Source organism: Pristis pectinata, chromosome 35 (genome assembly GCF_009764475.1).
Source record: "Pristis pectinata isolate sPriPec2 chromosome 35, sPriPec2.1.pri, whole genome shotgun sequence".
NCBI lineage: Eukaryota > Metazoa > Chordata > Chondrichthyes > Rhinopristiformes > Pristidae > Pristis > Pristis pectinata.
The window spans coordinates 1,971,325-1,989,476 of record NC_067439.1 but is presented as its reverse complement, the minus strand read 5'-3'; positions in this window follow the sequence as shown (position 1 = coordinate 1,989,476).

Here is an 18,152-nt window from a genome sequence, read left to right as displayed (position 1 = left end):
GCTCGTTCCGTACACTCACCACCCTCTGCGTGAAAAAATTACCCCTCAGATCCCTTTTAAATCTTTCCCCTCTCACCCTACACCCATGCCCCCTAGTTTTGGACTCCCCTACCCTGGAGAAAAGACTGTTACCGTCCACCTTATCTATGCCTCTCATAATTTTAAACATTTCTGTAAGGTCATCCCTCATTCTCCTATGTTCCAAGGAATAAAGACCCAGCCTGGCCAACCTCTCCCTGTAACTCAGGGCCTCGAGTCCTGGCAACATCCTCGTAAATCTCTGCACTCTTTCCAGTTTAACCAAGTCTTTCCTATAACAGGGAGACCAAACCTGTTCACAGCACTCCAAGTGTGGCTTCACCAACAACTCGTACACCTGCATCTAGTCATCCTTCCCCCACCCTCTCTGTAACCTCAGATTGATTTGCCTTCTCTCTGAGACATTAACTGTCTCTCTCTCCACAGGCACTGCCCGACCAGCTGAGAGTTTCCAGCATCTTCTGTTCTTGTTTCTGCCGATCGTTGATTTTCACTCTCATCGATTGTATCTGTCACCTCATCAATAAGTTCCATGGGGCCGCTCCATCACCTGTAGCTATTGAGAATGAACTTGTACAAGATATTGGTGAGGCTCCATTTGGAATATTGTGTTCAGTTTTGGTCACCCTGCTGAAGGAAGGGAGTGCCATTAAATGAAAGAGTGCAGAGGAGATTTACGAGGATGTTGCTGGGACTCGAGGGACGAAGTTTTGGAGAAAGGATGAGCAGGTTGGGACTTTATTCATTAGAGTGTAGGAAACTGAGAAGTGATCTTATAGAGGTGTATAAAATTATGTGGAGCATAGATAGGGTGAATGCGCAGTCTTTTCCCCAGGGTTGGTGAATCAAGAACTAGAGGGCATAGGTTTAAGGTGAGGGGAGAGATTTAAAAGTGACCTGAGGGGCAACATTTTCACGCAGAGGGTGGTGGGTATATGGAACGAGCTGCCAGAGGAAGTGGTCGAGGCAGGTACATTATCAATGTTTAAAAAAGCACTTGGACAGGTCCATGGATAGGAAAGGTGTCGAGGGATATGGGCCAAACACGGGCAAATGGGACTGGCTCAGAGTGGAAATTGGTCGGCATGGACGGGTTGGGCCGAAGGGCCTGTTTCCGTGCTGTGTGACCCTGTGACTCCGATAATCTGGCATCCCCGGTGGTGCTTGACCGGCAGGTTCTCTGACTTAAAACACCAACACACTTTTAATTCACATTTTTTAAGTGTTAGACAGTTGTACATTACATTCTCCAGTGAACCAGGGGGTGCCGAGAACGGAACAGAACGGAACATGGGCTGCTCTTTGCTCCTGCGCTCTTTGCCTTTCTGCTTTTACCCTCGGTTCCCCCACAGGGTTTCTGTCCAGCTGCTCCAGCTGTTTAGGTTCCCTGTGATTGTCTCCCTGGATCAGCCGCGCTCCCTGGTGGCAGTGAGGAGCATCTGCAGCTGGTGAGAAACTTTCCCCACAGCAGGACCTTGCTTCAAGCCAACTCATCCCAAACTTGGTCTCGTGTCTCCTCTCGAGCAGCCTCGTAATGACCTGGATCAGACCTGGTCGAGGGCTTCAGGCCCTGATGTTGCCTGAAATCTGCCCCTGGGGAACCCTGCAGGGGGCAGGAGTGGAGCACACTGGAAGACAGGGAGCGGGAAGGAGGAGCTTCCATCCACAGCCTCCAGCATAGCTCCAGCTGATGTGTTGCTCTAACAGGAGAACGGGACAATAAACTGCTTCAGCCTATCCGCTGTGTGAAAGAAAACCTCACATTTCCACAGCACGTTTCACATCCTAGAGCTTCTCAGCCAATGGAAGACTATTGTAGTGAGGTGGGAACAGTACATGCACAGACAGAGACAGGCTGCACTGCGATAAGTGATGGATCTTCTGCGTCAGGGATATTGATCAAGGGACAAATACTGATGCCTCTCTTCAAATAGTAGCCACGGGATCTTTCTTTGCCACTTCCAACAGAGCAGTCACAGCCTCAGAGTAAAAGCTTAGCTCAAAGTCAGCAGCTCCCTCAGTACTGCCCCTTTTTTTTGTATAAAACATTTATTAGTTAAAAGCACTACAAAAGATTACAAATATCAAATGTATACATCTAATACAGAAAGGATCATCTAATCAACTACAGAACTTCAGAGATTATTGTAAGCTGACACCTGCGAAAGCCCACACACGTCGCTACATCTGGTACCACAACACTTAATATTTCATATCAAAATCGTGTTGGTATCGTCCACGACGCACGTGATCTCTTGAGGAGCCCATCGAGCGTGGAACTCAGCCAGGGTGCCCGCAGAGACCGCGTGCTCCCTCTCCAAAGACACCCGCGCGCGCACGTAAGCACGGAAGACGGGCAGGCAGGCCGACCGGCCAGGACCCTCGGCTGCCCTCAGTACTGCCCCTCCCACAGTGTGACCCTCCCTCAGTGCTGCCCCTTTTTTTTAAATAATAAACGTTTATTCACTAAAAGCACTACAAAAGACAACCAGTGTCAATACACGACATCTAATACAGAAAAGAAGAAACTACGCAATGACATACTACGGTAGAGAATGCAAACTAATACTACCGAAACACACATGCGACTCTACACCCGCCAACGCGACACTTCAAATAAGAATCGCGTCCGTACCGTCCACGACACACGCGATCCCCTGAGGGGCCCACTGAGCGCGGAACTCGGCTAGGGTGCCCACGGAAACCGCGTGCTCCCTCTCTAGACGCACCCGCGCGCGCACGTCAGTGCTGCCCCTCCCACAGTGTGACCCTCCCTCAGTGCCCCTCCCACAGTGTGCCCCTCCCTCAGTATAATGTTCAGTAGGAAAACCAGGAATAGTTCAAGTTCAGGTTTCTTGTTGCCATGGGCACACCCAGGGGATGGATGCCGTGAAGGTGAGCTTTCTGCAGCAGCAGCACAGTACGTTACAGACGTGACACACGTAAGTTAACATAAGTTATACGTGTGCAAAATAAACAACACAATGAACATAACGACACTAGTCCGAGGTTGAGAGAAGGAAAAATATCCAGTCTGAGGTGGTGTTGGGGTTTTCCAGGTGGGTTCAAGAACCTGACGGCAGTGGGGAAGAAGCTGTGTTGAACCTTGAGGTGTGGGTCTTCAGGCTCCTGTACCTCCTGCCTGATGGCAGCATCGAGAAGAGGGCACGGCCCGGATGGTGGGGGTCCCTGATGATGGATGTTGCCTGCCTGAGACATCACCTCTTGTAGACGTCCTCGACGATGGGGAGAGCTCTCCCCGTGATGGAACTGGCTGAATCCACCAGTCTCTGTGGCCTCCTGTGTTCCTGTGTATTGGAGTCCCCCACATCAGGCCGTGATGCCGAGTATTTGTTAAATTGTGAGAGGTTGTGAAATAGAGTCATAAAGTCATAGAGCTATACAGCACAGAAACAGGCCCTTCGCCCAACTTCTCCATGCTGACCAAGATGCCCACCTCAGCCAGTCCCACTTGCCCGTGTTTGGCCCATATCCCTCTGAACCTTTCCTACTATGCACCTGTCCAAATATCTTTTAAATGTTTTTATTGCAGCTCCCCCAACCACCTTTTCTGGCAGCTCATTCATACACCCACCACCCTCTGTGTGAAGAAGTTACCCCTCAGGTCCCTTTTAAATCTCTCCCCTCTCACCTTAAACCTGTGCCATCTAGTTTTTGATTCCCCAACCCTGGGAAAAAGACTGTGTGTATTTACCTTATGTTTGAAATGTTTATATTTGAAGGTGGTCTGGGTGTGCCTACACACAAGTTATTGAAAGCCAACTTGCAGGAAGAGCAAGTACTTGCATGGTATGTTGGCCCTTGTTACAAGAGGATGAAAATGCTTACCATAATTATAGAGGGTATTGTAGACCACACCCAGAATATTGTGTACAGTTCTGGTCTCCTTACTTAAAGAAGAACAATTGGTAAATTGGTTTATTATTGTCACATGTACCGAGGTACAGTGAAAAACTTTGGAATAGACTTGCTGTAGGAGTGTGGGGAAGGTTCACCTGCCTGGTTCTTGGGGTGTTGGGGATGTCACATGAGGAGAGACCAAGTGGTCGAGGTGTTGGTTCTCTGCTGTAAGAATGAAAAGAGATCGGTCTGAAACTTCCACAATTCTTGCAGGGCTCGGGGCTGGGTTGTGGGGCCAGTGTTTATCCTGGAACCTAAAACTAAGGCTCATGGTCTCAAAGTAAGGAGAAGGCCATTTAGTTGAGGAAAAATGTCCTCATTCAGAGGGTGGTGAATCTTTGGAAGCCTTTACTTGGATGTGGATGTTCAGTCACTGAATTCATTCAGAGGTAGCTGGGTTTCTGGGTGTGAAGGGAATCGAGGAATAGAGGGAGAGAGCAGGTACGTGGTGTGGAGGTAGATCAGCCATGATCTTGTTGAATGGCAGGGCAGGACTGAGGGGCCGAATAGCCTCCTTCTGCCCCTCCTGTCACGTGCTGGTGGGCATGAGATGAACTCCAAATCCTTCCCCGTGCCTCACACTGAGTTCCCCGTCTCCTCCAGACAACCACTGTGAGCAGTGACACAGCCCACACAATGTGGTGAGTGTCCTGCTCTGCCTGATACTGCACACATGGCACGGTCCCTCCCGCAGGGTCGAGAGTGGAGGATACTCCCTGGGTCTGGAAGTAGTTGTGGGACAGGAGCCCCCTCCCACCTTGGGCATCAGACCAATGGGAATTTACCCAAACCCGCAGCCTGAGCCAGGGAGAGATGATTCTCCTTAAAGCCACCAACGCAATGATGAGAAAACATAACTCTGGGAGAGGAGGGTTGGCCGTGGTGGGGCGGAGAGTAGAGGGCCAAGGGACTGGCTCTGATTCTAATGACAAGATGATTCTTAGGTCAAGTCAAGTGTCAAGTCAAGTCGAGTTTATTGCCCTGTGCACAAGTACGGTGAGGTATAGGTACAATGGAAAACTTGCCTGTAGCAGCATCACAGGCACGTAGGAACAGACAACACACAGAACATAAATTATACATTAATTATACATTAATTATGCCATACAGTGAAATAAAACTAAACTAGAATTGCAGGGGGGTGGGAACCAGAGTGGCAGGGCAGCAAGTGGTGGCTGTGGCGAAAGTAGATGTTAAGCCAACAAGCAGAGACAGAAATTGACTGGTTGCTGAACGTGGTGGGACTAATGTTCTGAGATGCGTCTATTTCAATGCGAGGAGTATTGTAGGTGAGGCAGATGAACTTAGAGCATGGATCGGCACATAGAATTATGATGTTGTGGCCATTAGTGAGACTTGGTTGCAGGAGGGGGAGGACAGGCAGCCCAATGTTCCGGGGTTGCAATGTTTTAGACATGATAGAGGGGGAGGTATTAAAGGGGGAGTGGTGGCATTACTCATCAGGGAAAATATCATGGCAGTGCTCAGAGAGGACATACTGGAGGGCTCATCTACTGTAGCAATATGGGTGGAACTGAAGAATAAGAAAGGGATGACCACGTTAATGGCACTATCTTATAGGCCTCCCAATAGTCAGTGGGATTTAGAGCAACAAGTTTGTACGGAGATAGCAGACAGTTGCAAGAAAAATAAGGTTATGATAGTAGGTGATTTTAACTTTCCACATATTGACTGGGACTCCCATACTGTAAAGAAATTGGATGGGATAGAGTTTGTCAGATGTGTTCAGGGAAGTTTGCTTAATCAATATGTAGAGATTCCAAATAGAAGGAGTGCGATATTGGATCTCCTCTTAGGAAATGAGACAGGGCAGGTGACAGAAATGCATGCAGGAGAACACTTTGGATCTAGTGATCATAATTCCATTAGTTTCAAGATAATTATGGAGAAGGATAGGACTAGTCCTCGGGTTGAGGTTCTAAATTGGAGTAAGGCCAATTTTGATGGCATCAGAAGGGATCTGGCAGGTGTGGATTGGGATGGGCTGTTTTCCAGCAAAGAGATGCTTGGTAAGTAGGAGGCTTTCAAAAGTGAAATATTGAGAGCACATAATCTGTATGTTCCTGATAGAATAAAAGGCAAGGCTAACAGGTTTGGGGAGCCTTGGTTATCGAGGGAGATAGAGGCCCTGATAAAGAAAAAGATGCATATCAGGTACAGGCAGTTAGGATCAAATAAGGCACTTGAGGAGTATAAGAAATGCAAGAGAGAAATCAGGAGGGCAAAAAGAGGACATGAGGTTGCTCTGGCAGACAGGATGAAAGAGAATCCCAAGGATTTCTATAGCTTTAATAAGAGCAAAAGGGTAGCAAGGAAAAAATTGGTCCTCTTGAAGATCAGCGTGGTCATCTATGCGTGGAGCTGAAAGAGACTGGGGAGATTTTAAATGAATTTTTTGCATCCGTATTTACTCTGGAGACAGACACAGAGACTATAGAACTGAGGAAAAAGAGTAGTGAGGTCACGGACCGAATCCGGATTACGGAACAGGAGGTGCTGGCTATCTTGAGGTGAATTAGGGTGGATAAATCCCCAGGGCCTGACAAGGTGTCCCCTTGGACCTTGTGGGAGGCTGGTGCAGAAATTGCAGGGGCCCTGGCAGAGATATTTAAAATGTCCTTAGCCACGGGTGAGGTGCTGGAGGACTGGAGGATAGCTAATGTTGTTCTGTGGTTCAAGAAAGGCTCTAAGAATAAGCTGGGAAATTATAGGCTGGTGAGCCTGACGTCAGTTGTGGGTAAATTATTGGAAGATATTCTAAGGGACAGGATATATAAGTATTTGGATAGTCAGGGCCTGATTAGGGATAGTCAACATGGCTTTGTGTGTGGTAGGTCATGTCTAACCAATCATTTAGAGTTCTTCGAGGAGGTTACCCAGAAAGTTGATGAAGCAAAGGTGGTGGACGTTGTCAAACTGAACTTTAGCAAGGCCTTTGACAAAGTCCTGCCTGGGAGGCTGGTCCAGAAGGTTAAGTCTCTTGGCATTCAGGATGAAGTAGCCAGTTGGATTCAATATTGGCAGTGGGAGAAGCCAGAGAGTGGTAGTAAATGGTTGTCTCTCTGACTGGAGGCCTGTGACTCCAGTGTGTCCCTGTGTGCTGCAGGGATCGGTGCCGGGTCCATTGCTGTTTATCATCTATATTAATGACTTAGGTAATAATGTGGTAAATGGGATCAGCAAATTTGTGGATGACACCAAGATTGGGGGCTTAGTGGACAGCGAGGAAGGCTATCAAAGTTTGCAAAGTGATCTGGACCAGCTGGGAAAATGGGCTGAAAAGTGGCAGGATGGAATTTACTGCAGACAGCGTGAGGTGATGCACTTTGGGAGGACAAACCAGGGTAAGACTTCCACCATGAATGGTTGGGCTCTGAGGTGTGCGGTAGAACAGAGGGACCTGGGAATACAGATCCATAGTTCCTTGAAATTGGCATCACAGGTAGATAGGGTCATAAAGAGAGCTTTTGGCACGTTGGCCTTCATAAATCAGGACACTGAGTACAGGAGTTGGGATGTTATGCTGAAGTTGTACAAGACATTGGTGAGGCTGAATTTGGAGTATTGTGAGCAGTTCTGGTCACCTGCCTACAGGAGAGATATCAATAAGCTTGAAAGAGTGCAGAGAAAATGTACAAGGATGTTGCTGGAACTTGAGGACCTGAGTTACAGGGAAAGGTTGAATAGGTTTGGACTTTATTCCCTGGAGCGCAGGAGAATGAGGGAGATCTTACAGAGGTATACAAAATTATGAGGGGTATAGATAGGGTGAATGCATGCAGGCTTTTCCCCCTAAGGTTGGGTGAGACTAGAACTAGAGGTCATAGGTTTAGGGTGAAAGGTGAAATATTTAAGGCGAAACTGAGGGAAACTTCTTCACTCAGAGGGTGGTGCGAGTGTGGAACGAGCTGCCAGCGGAAGTGGTGGATGTGGGTTCAATTGTAACATTTGAGAAGTTTGGATAGGTACATGGATGGGAGGGGTTTGGAGGGATATGGTCCGGGTGTAGGGGATGGGACTGGGCAGAAGATCAAGTCAGCATGGACTAGCTGGGCCGAAGGGCCTGTTTCTGTGCTGAGGTAATCTATGACTGTATAAAAATGTGCAAAAGCAAGACCTTTGTACAAAAAAAACAAAGATACAATTAAAGGCAAGTCCATGGTAGTGCAAGAGGTGGTGTGTAGTGTCCCGTTGCTGAGGGGGAGTTAGGGTTGTGCAGGTCAGTTCAAGAACCTGATGGTTGTAGAAAAGTAGCTGTTCCTGAACTTGGTGGTGTGGGACTTCAGGCTTCTGTACCTCCTGCCCGATGGTAGCAGCGAGAAGAGGGAACGGCCCAGATGGTGGGGATCCTTGATGATAGATGCCACCTTCTTGAGGTGATGGATCTTCATTGGGGGAGGAGACACCTTCACCCAGGTCAGCCTGAGACCCTGGCATTCTCACCCCCTGGGTGCCCAGGCTGAGTTGTAAAGACACCTTTTCCTCAGGCAACGAGGATGAGGAAGGAATACACACAGGAGCTCCCTACAAAATTAGTCAGTCCCATCCTGGGAGTTCCGGCCTCTTCCTTCCGTCCCCAACAACCCAAATAAAAACCTCTCTGTTGCTCTGAGACCCACTTTACGAAACAGATTTCAATCTCCTAGAAGTGACTTCCTCCCTGAGCCAGTCATGCTGAAAACTTTGCCTCCCACGAGCCAGCGGCCACCATGCACTCCCTCTCTGGGGACAACTGGGCATGGAGGTAACCTCCGAGGTTTAACCTGCATAACCTCAGAGGTATATAAGGTTATGAGGGGCATAGATAGGGTAGATAGTCAACTTTTTTCTCTGTCAAAAGCAAGAGGGTGTAGGTTTAAGGCAAGAGGGAGGAGATCTGAGGGCTGGGTTTTTTACACAGAGTATGGTTGATATCTGGAACTCGCTGCCAGGGGAGATGGAGGAATCAGATACAGTTTCTATGTTTAAGAGGCATTTAGATAGACCCTAAGTACCAAGACCTTAAGTAGGCAAGACATAGAAAGATATGGTCCTAATGTGGGCAAATGGGTAAAATGTAGATGGACAAACAGGCCAGTATAGATACGGTGAGCCGAAGGGCCTGTTTCTGTGCCGTATGACTGGGTGACTCCATGATGCCTTGATGACCCACTGCCTGGACCTGTGAATGGCCACCTTGGCCAGGCCTAGGAGCAGACGGACAAGGAGACACCAGAGACTGCAAATACTGGAATATGGAGCACAAACAATCTGCTGGAGCAACTCAGAGGGTCGAACAGCGTCTGTGGGGGGTAAGAGGAAATGTCAACATTTCCGATTGAAGCCCTGTGTCAGGACTGAGGGTGGAGAGGCGAGATGGCCGGTAAAAGAGGAGAGGGGGAGTGGTGAGACAGGGTCCAGGAGGTGATCGGTGGACTGACAAGGAGAATCCCCTGACCCACCTGCCCCTCTCTTCACCGAGTACCCAAAGATCCATTCTGACCAAGGGTCTTCAACCTGAAACATGAAATCTGCTTCTCTCTCCACAGACGCTGCCTGACCTGCTGAGGGTTTCCAACATTTCCTGTTTTATTTCAGATTTCCAGCATCTGCTAGTTTTTAACCATCAATCAGAAGCGAAGGGCTGAAGTACAACCAGCTCCTCTAACACCCCAGTGGAGCTGCAAACCCTCACGTTCCACGTATACATGGAACACACAAAGATGATCCGGAGTCCCTGGATCAGTTCACCAACCTGTTGTGTGGGTTTGTTCTGTGCAACTGTCTCAAGTTCAGATTAATTTATTGTCATGGTGCAATAAATTCCTTGCTCAGGTGAAGCTCACCGAGTAAACAGTGTACATAGTAATGATAAATACCACTATATACACAGCGGTGAGTGCAAAACAGCAGAATGGTGCAGAGACTGCGGTGCAGTCTGAGGTGGTGCAGACAGAAATGGTAAAGTGACAATAACAGAATAACCGAGAGTTCAGAGTCCGGGAACGTGGCAGCACCACCGGGAGGGGGTGTGAGAGAGGTGACTGGTTCAGGAGTCTGACAGCAGTGGGGAAGGAACTGTTCCTGAGTCCAGTCTGGATGTCTGGGCTTTCCAGCTGCCGTATCAGGAAGGTAGGAAAGGGAATGGCCTGGGTGACAGGCATCCCTGACCATACTGCTAGCCTTGAAGCAACGCACGGTGAAGATGGATCGGATTGGAGGAAGTGAGGAGCCTGTGACGGACTGGACAGCGTTTACCGCTCTCTGCGGGATCCAACAGTCCAGAGCAGAGCTGTTGCCATTCCAGGCTGGGATGCATCCTGCCAGGATACTTTCTATGGCACATTTGTAGAAGTTTGAGACGATCCTCGTGGACATACCAAATCTTCTCAGAAGCCTGAGAAAGTACAGATGCTGATGCACTTTCTTGATCACCACCTGTGTGAAGGGACTGGGTGAGGTTGCTGGTGATATGGAAGCCAAGGAGTCGGAATCTGAACAGTACAGAGGGCACTTCCCAGAGCCACCTCAGGTGGAACCGGCTCCCCGGGGAGGGAGTTGTGGCCTGGGTCAGATGAATGTTTCCAGCCGAACAGGGTCTGTGTGGTCAGGAGTCCACTCGACACCCAGTGATGGGAATGCCGTTGGTTTTAGCTAGCAGATCTGGTGACACAACAATTGTTTCTCCATTGTCCAGTTCCGGCTTCTGTACCTCCTGCCCAATGGTAGCAGCGAGAAGAGGGCATGACCCGGACGGTGGGGATCCTTAATGATAGATGCCGTCTTCTTGAGGCAGCGCCTCCTGTAGATGCTGTCAATGGTGTGGAGGGCTGTGCCCGTGACGGACCGGGCTGTGTGCACTACTCTCTGCAGCCTCTTGCGATCCTATGAATTGCTGTACCCGTGCTGCCCCTGCATGGGAGTGTGTGACGGGACAGCGAGGTGGGAGCTTTACTCTGTACCTGACCCATGCCTTCCCTGCCCTGGGAGTCCCCTGCATTGTTCATCCCAGGCATGAACATCACCAATAACCTGTCCTGGTCCAACCACGTAGATGCCACAGCCAAGAAAGTTCACCAGTACCTCTACTTCCTCAGGAGGCTAAAGAAATTCAGCATGTCCCTGTTGACCTTCACCAATTTTTATCAATGCACCAAAGAAAGCATTTTATCCAGATGCATCACGGCTTGGTACGGCAACTGCACTGCCCAGGACTGCAAGAAACTGCAGAGAGTTGTGGACACAGCCCAGTGCATCACGGAAACCAGCCTCCCCTCCATGGACTCTGTCTACACTTCTCACTGCCTTGGTAAAGCAGCCAACATAATCAAAGACCCCACCCACCTCAGACATTCTCTCTTCTTCCCCCCTCCCATTGGGCAGAAGATACAAAAACCTGAAAACACAGGACCACCAGGCTCAAGGACAGCTTCTATCCCACTGTTATAAGACTATTGAACGGTCCCCTATTAGAATAAGATGGACTCTTGACCTCACGATCTATCTTGTTATGGCATTGCACCTTATTGTCTGCCTGCACTGCACTTTCTCTGTAACTGTAAATATATTCTGCATTCTGTTAATGCTTTTCCTTTGTACTGCCTCAATGTACTGATGTGATGAAATGATCTGTATGGATGGCATGCAAAACAAAGTTTTTCACGGTGCATATGACAATAATAAACCAATTTACAAGAAGCTGCCTCAGCACTGTCAGACTGTTAAGGGAATACTGTGGGAGGCAGGGAATGTTCCATAGAGCACAGACGTCTGGGCTGGAATTCCTGAACTAATGAAACAGCACGTGTGGTGAGAGGGGCCCTCTTTAATCCAAGACCCTTACATGCATGGGTATGGTCCCAGCACAACCAGGGCTTCCTTTTGGTGCCTTGGCTAACAACAATCCAGTAATCAACATCAGTGAAACTAGCCATCACAGTGCTATTGTGGGATCTTCCTCTCCCGGTGCTGTGTTTCTGAACCACTGTTTTGTTTTGCTTGGCTGCTGTCAGCACTTGACTTAAAATGAAGTGGTTTTGGAGAAAGGTTTGTGGTTGAGTTTTACTCACAGTTCACCGAAAACGAAAACAGCCCCCAAAGGCAGTGAGAAAATGTATTCTTTCTGCCCGCAAGAGGACATGAGGTAAGGTTTGTTTGTGTAGACTGGGCTGTTGGTACAGAATGTGCTGACTTGCTGCAATAATTATTTCAATCCATTCATGGAACATTCCTGCCTTGGACTGTACACAGAACCAGTCCCAGCTGGTTCAGTGACGCCCACAACTTTTTGAACTGTTGTTTTGTGGGAGAGGGGGAGGGGAGGGTAACGTGCTGAGGATGGTTTTTAACCCATTATGTTCTGTTTCAATTGCATTCAATTGTTTAACATGCACTCCCAATGTCCACAGGCAGAAACAAAGGCTAGAAAATATATTGTGCACACCATTCCAACGTGAAGGTATACAGTACGCAGACACAAGAGACTGCAGATGCTGGAATCTGTGCCAGCGACCAGGGTTCAAATCCGGCCACTGCCTGTAAGGAGTTTGTACGTTCTCCCCGTGTCTGCGTGGGTTTCCTCCGGGTGCTCCAGCTTCCTCCCACATTCCAAAGACGTACAGGTTAGGAAGTTGTGGGCATGCTATGTTGGCGCCAAGAGCGTGGTGGCACTTGCGGGCTGCCCCCAGAATACTATGCAAAAGGTGCATTTCACTGTGTGTTTCGATGTACGTGTGACTAATAAAGACATCTATCTATCTATCTATCTATGCTGGAGGAACTCAGCGGGCCAGGCAGTATCTGTGGAGGGAGATGGACAGGTGACATTTCAGGTGGAGACCCTTCCCTGGTTGTAGTTACCACATATTCCCCTGGGCTGTCTACACCACGACAGCGTGAACATTGAATTCTCCCAAATCCAGCTAAACTTCTCCCCCTCTGTCCCCTTTCTCTCTCCCCCGATCCACCCAGATCCTCCCACACCCACCCAGCCCCCATCACCCTCTTTCCCCTCCTCCACCCACTCCCTGCCCATCACCCACACACCCCTCCCACTGCTCCCCTCTCCCCACTGTTCCCATCTGCCCTCCTCACCTCCCTTATTGGTTCCATGCCCCACCTTCCTCTCCTCAGACCCCACCGTCTGCAGCCCTCTGTCACCTCTCACCTCCCAGCCTCCGTCACTATCTCCACTCCTCGCTCCCCTCCTCGATCTATCCCCCCTCCTCACCAGGATCCATCCATCACCTGCCAGCCCTTGCCCCAACCCTTCCCTCACCTTTTGATACCGGCTCTCTCCCCTCTACCCTTTCAGTCACGATGAAGGGTCTCGACCCAAGATGTTGACTGTCCATTTCCCTCCACAGATGCTGCCTGACCCGCTGAGTTCCTCCAGCTTCTCGTCTGTGGAAAACACATACTGTTCTTTTGTCATCTAAATCCTGGAATTCCCTCCCCACCGTCAGCGTGGAAACATCTTCACCAGAAGGACCACAGAAGTTCAAGAGGGAGACACAGGAGTCTGCAGATGTTGGAATCTGGAGCAAAAACAAACTGCTGCAGGAAGTCAGCAGGTCGAGCAGCATCTGTGGAGGCAGAGGGACGGTCGATGTTTTGTGACCCTACATCAGGATTCAGAATGTAGAGGGGAGATAGCCAGTGTAAGGAGGTGAGAGGGAGGGGTGAGACAGGGGCTGGTAGGTGATAGGTGGAACCAGATGGTGGTGGTGGTGGGTGGGGGAGGGGAGGGGGCAGTGTGTGACAGTGCTGGTGGGGGAAACATTAAAAGGAATAATAAGGTGACCTGACCACCTACTGGGCAGTGAGGAATGGGTGATCAATGTGCAGATTCTGTAAATGAACAACTAAACACAGAGTAGCCTAATAAAGATAACTCAGTGACAATAACATGCCTTTAAAATAGTACATTATAAGATAAGATCTTTATTAGTCACACGTACGTTGAAACACACAGTGAAATATATCTTTTGCGTAGAGTGTTCTGGGGGCAGCCCGCAAGTGTCACCACGCTTCCAGCACCAACATAGCATGCCCACAACTTCCTAACCCATACGTCTTTGGAATGTGGGAGGAAACCAGAGCACCCGGAGGAAACCCACGCAGACACGGGGAGAACGTACAAACTCCTTACAGACAGTGGCTGGAATTGAACCCAGGTCGCTGGTGCTGTCTGACAGTTGTCAACATAAGTATGAAACAGAAACAAAACAAAAATGCTGGAAATACTCAGTAGGTCAGGCAGCATCTGAGGAAGGACAAACGGAGCTAACAATTCAGGTCAAAGGTGCTTCATTATTTATTTTCAACCAAAGAGGATATCACAGCAGGAGAGCAAATCCTCATTTAAAGTGGTTGGTTTTACAGAATATTTTAGATGAGGAAAGAGAGGTAGTAGGGGTTTGAGAGAGGGCATGGCTGCCATATATCCATAGACCATAGGGGGCCACTCAGCCCATTGTCTATGCCCTCTCACAATGGAATCCCGTTCTCCCATGAATTTCCTCTGAAATCTATACACAACATCCCCATCAACGCTTCACGGATTCTACCCCTCAGCCACAATTCACAGTGCCCGATTAACCTGCCAACCCACTAATTTTTGGTATGTGGGAGGAAACCGGAGCACCCAGAGGGAACCCACGCAGTCACTGAGACAACATGCAAACTCCACACAGACAGCACCAGAGGTCAGGTTTGAACCCAGCTCTCTGGAGCTCTGAGGCAGTGGCTCTACTGACTGCACCACTATGCCAGTGATGGAGCAACTAAAGTCGGGGTTCCAGGGTGTCGATGTTTCGGATGCAATAGAGAGGGATGTAGAGGTGGGGGAGCTACACTACTGATCAGGGAGAATGTCACAGCAGCACTCAGAGAGGACCTCCTGGAGGGCTCATCCACTGAGGCGAGCTCAGGAGTAAGAAAGGTGCAAGCACTATGATGGGGTTATACTATAGGCCTCCCGATGGCCAGCGAGAGATAGGGGAACAGATGTGTAGGCTGATTATGGAAAGATGTCAAAAGTAACAAGAGTTGTTGTTGTGGGTGACTTTAATTTCCCCAATATCGACTGGGAGTGCCAGAGGCGGAATTTGTTTGGTGCATCCTGGAGGGTTTTGTTGACAATGTGCAGATATTCCAAGCAGGGAAGGGGCCACACTGGATCTTGTATTGGGAAATGAGCCTGGCCAGGTCATTGGAGTTTCAGTGGGAGAGCATTTTGGGAACAGTGATCCTAAATCCGTAGGTTTTAAAATAGTTACGGATAAGGACAAGACTGGACTTCGGGGAAAAGCGCTAAGTTGGGGGAAGGCTAATTCCAACTGTATTAGGCAGGAGCTGGGGACGGTAGATTGGGAGCAGCTGTGATTGTGCAAGTCCACATCTGACATGTGGGAGTCGTTCAAAGGCCAGCTGGTCAGAATTCAGGACTAACATGTTCCTGTGAGGAAGAAAGAGAAGGATGGCACAGTTTGGGAACCATGGATGATGAGAGATGTTACAAATTTAGTCAGAAAGGAACAGGAAGCATAGGGTAAGGTACAGGAAGCTGAAATCAGATGGGACCCTTCAGGAATCCAAAGGAAACAGGAGAGGCTAAAAGGAGCCGTGTAACTCCTTGGCACGTAGGAGTAAGGAGAATTCCAAGGCATTTTATGAGGGTAACTAGCGAGAGGGTAGGACCATTGAAGGGTAACAGAGGGAAGTTATGGCTGGACCCACGTGAGTGAGTGAATACTTCACATCAGTATTCACCAAGAAGGATGCGGAGGATAGTGAGATCGGGGAGGGGGATGCTGATATTCTTGGGCATGTTGATGTCGAGGAGGAGGAGCTGGGTCTCTTGAAGAACATTAAGGTGGATGTCCCCAGGGCCTGATGGGATCTATCCCAAGTTATTGAGAGAGATTGCTGGGGTCCTGACAGATACTTGTATCCTCTTTAGCCACATGTGAGGTCCCAGAGCCTGGGGAATAGCCAATGTTGTTCCTTTGTTCAAGAAGGGCAATAGGGACAAACCAGGAAATTATAGGTCAGTGAGCCTTACATCAGTGGTACGGAAATGATTGGAGAAGTTTCTTAGGGATAGGACTTACTCACATCTGGAAAAGCATGGACTTATTTGGGATGATCAGCATGGCTTTGTGTGAAGGAGGTCATGAGTGAGTTTTTTTAGGAGGTGACCAAAGATTGTGAAGATGTGGGTAGTGGGGAAGGTTGTCAGAGGATTCAGCAGGATAGAGACCAGTTGGAAATGTGGGCAGAGAAATGAAGTTTATAGAGTCATACAGTACAGAAACAGGCCCTTCGGTCCAACTGGTCCATGCTGACCAAGATGTCCACATCCTTCTAAACCTTTCCTATCCATGTACCTGTCCAAGTGTCTTTTAAAAGTTGTTGATGTACCTGTCTCAACCACTTCCTCTGGCAGCTCGTTCCATATATGGACCACCCTCTTGTGTGAAAAAGTTGCCCCTCAGGCTCCTATCTCTCCCCTCTCACCTTAAACTCATGCTCTCTAGTTCTTGGTTCCCCAACCCTGGGAAAAATACTGTGTGTATTGATCCTATCGATGCACCTTATGATTTTATACACCTCTATAGGATCATCTCTCCATCTCCTGTGTTCCAAGGAATAAAGACCCAACCGGCTCAACCTCTCTCGATAACTCAGTCCCTCGAGTCCCGGCAACATCCTCGTAAACCTCCTCTGCACTCTTTCCAGCTTAATGGCATCTTTTCTAAGTGACCAAAACTGAAACCAATATTCCAAATGCAGCCTCACCAACATCTTGTACAACTGCTACATAAGATCCCAACTTCTGGCACAGCTTTGTGGGCTGAAGGGCTTGAATTGTGCTGTACTTTTTCTATGTTTCTATACTCAGTGCCTTGACTGATGAAGGCCAGTGTGCTGAAAGCCTTCTTCAGCACCCTGTCTACCTGTGATGCCACTTTCAGAGAGCATGTCCCTAAGTCCCTCTGTTGTACAACACTCCCTAGGTCCCTACCATTCACTGTGAAAGTCCTACCCATCTTTATATTCCATCTGTCCACTCACTCAGCTCAAATTCCCTTGAAGCCTCTTTGCAGCCAACAAAATCAAGGACCCCTCCCACTCCTTGGTCCCTCTGTTTAATCTGTGAGATGTTGCACTTTGGGAGGTCAAATGTAACAGGAAAGTATACAGTAAATGGCAGGACCCTTAGAACCATTGATGTACAGAGGGGTGCAAGTCCATAGCTCCCTGAAAGTGGCAACACAAGTAGGTAGGGTGGTAAAGGCAGTGTGTGGCATGGTTACCTTTAGTGACCGAGGCGCTGAGTATAAAAGTTGGGCTGTTGTGTCGCAGTTGTACAAGATGTTGGTGAGGCCACATTTGGAGTGTTGTGTGCAGTTCTGGTCGCCCCGTTACAGGAAGGATGTTGGAGGCCTTGGGGAGGGTGCAGAAGAGGTTCACCAGGATGCTGCCTGGATTAGAGAGAATTAGCTATAAGGAGGTTGGACAAACCTGGATTGTTTTCCCTGGAGCATCGGAGGCTGCGGAGCAACCTGAAAGAAGTTTATAGAGGGCACATATGGTAGACTGTCAGAAAATTTTTGCCCAAGGTGCTAATTTTTGCCCAAGGCATAAATTTAATATGAGTTGGGGAACGTTTAAAGGAGATTTGTAAGGTAAGTTTTTTTTACACAGAGAGTGGTGGGTGCCTGGAAAACAATGCCAGAAGCAGATAAAGTAACATTTAAGAGGCATTTCAAGAGGCACATGAACAGGCAGGAATTAGAGGGATATGTGCAGGCAGATGGGATTAGTTTAAATTTGCATCAAGATTGGCACAGACATCGTGGGTCAAAGGGTTGTACTGTTCTGTGTTCTATGTTCTATCAATAGGCCAAAATTAGAGAACTGCATGGATCTTGAAGGATGTAAGTCTGGAGGGAGTTACAGAGACTGGGGATGGGTGTAGGGGAGTGAGGGGGTCACAAAGACCAGAGAGGGGTGTAGGGGAGGGAGGGAGGGGGGGGGTCACAAAGACCAGAGAGGGGTGTAGGGGAGGGAGGGAGGGGGGGGGTCACAGAGACTGGGGTGTAGGGGAGAGGGGGGGGGTCACAGAGACAGGAGTGTAGGGGAGGGAGGGGGTCACAAGGGGAGGGAGGGAGGGAGGGGTCACTGAG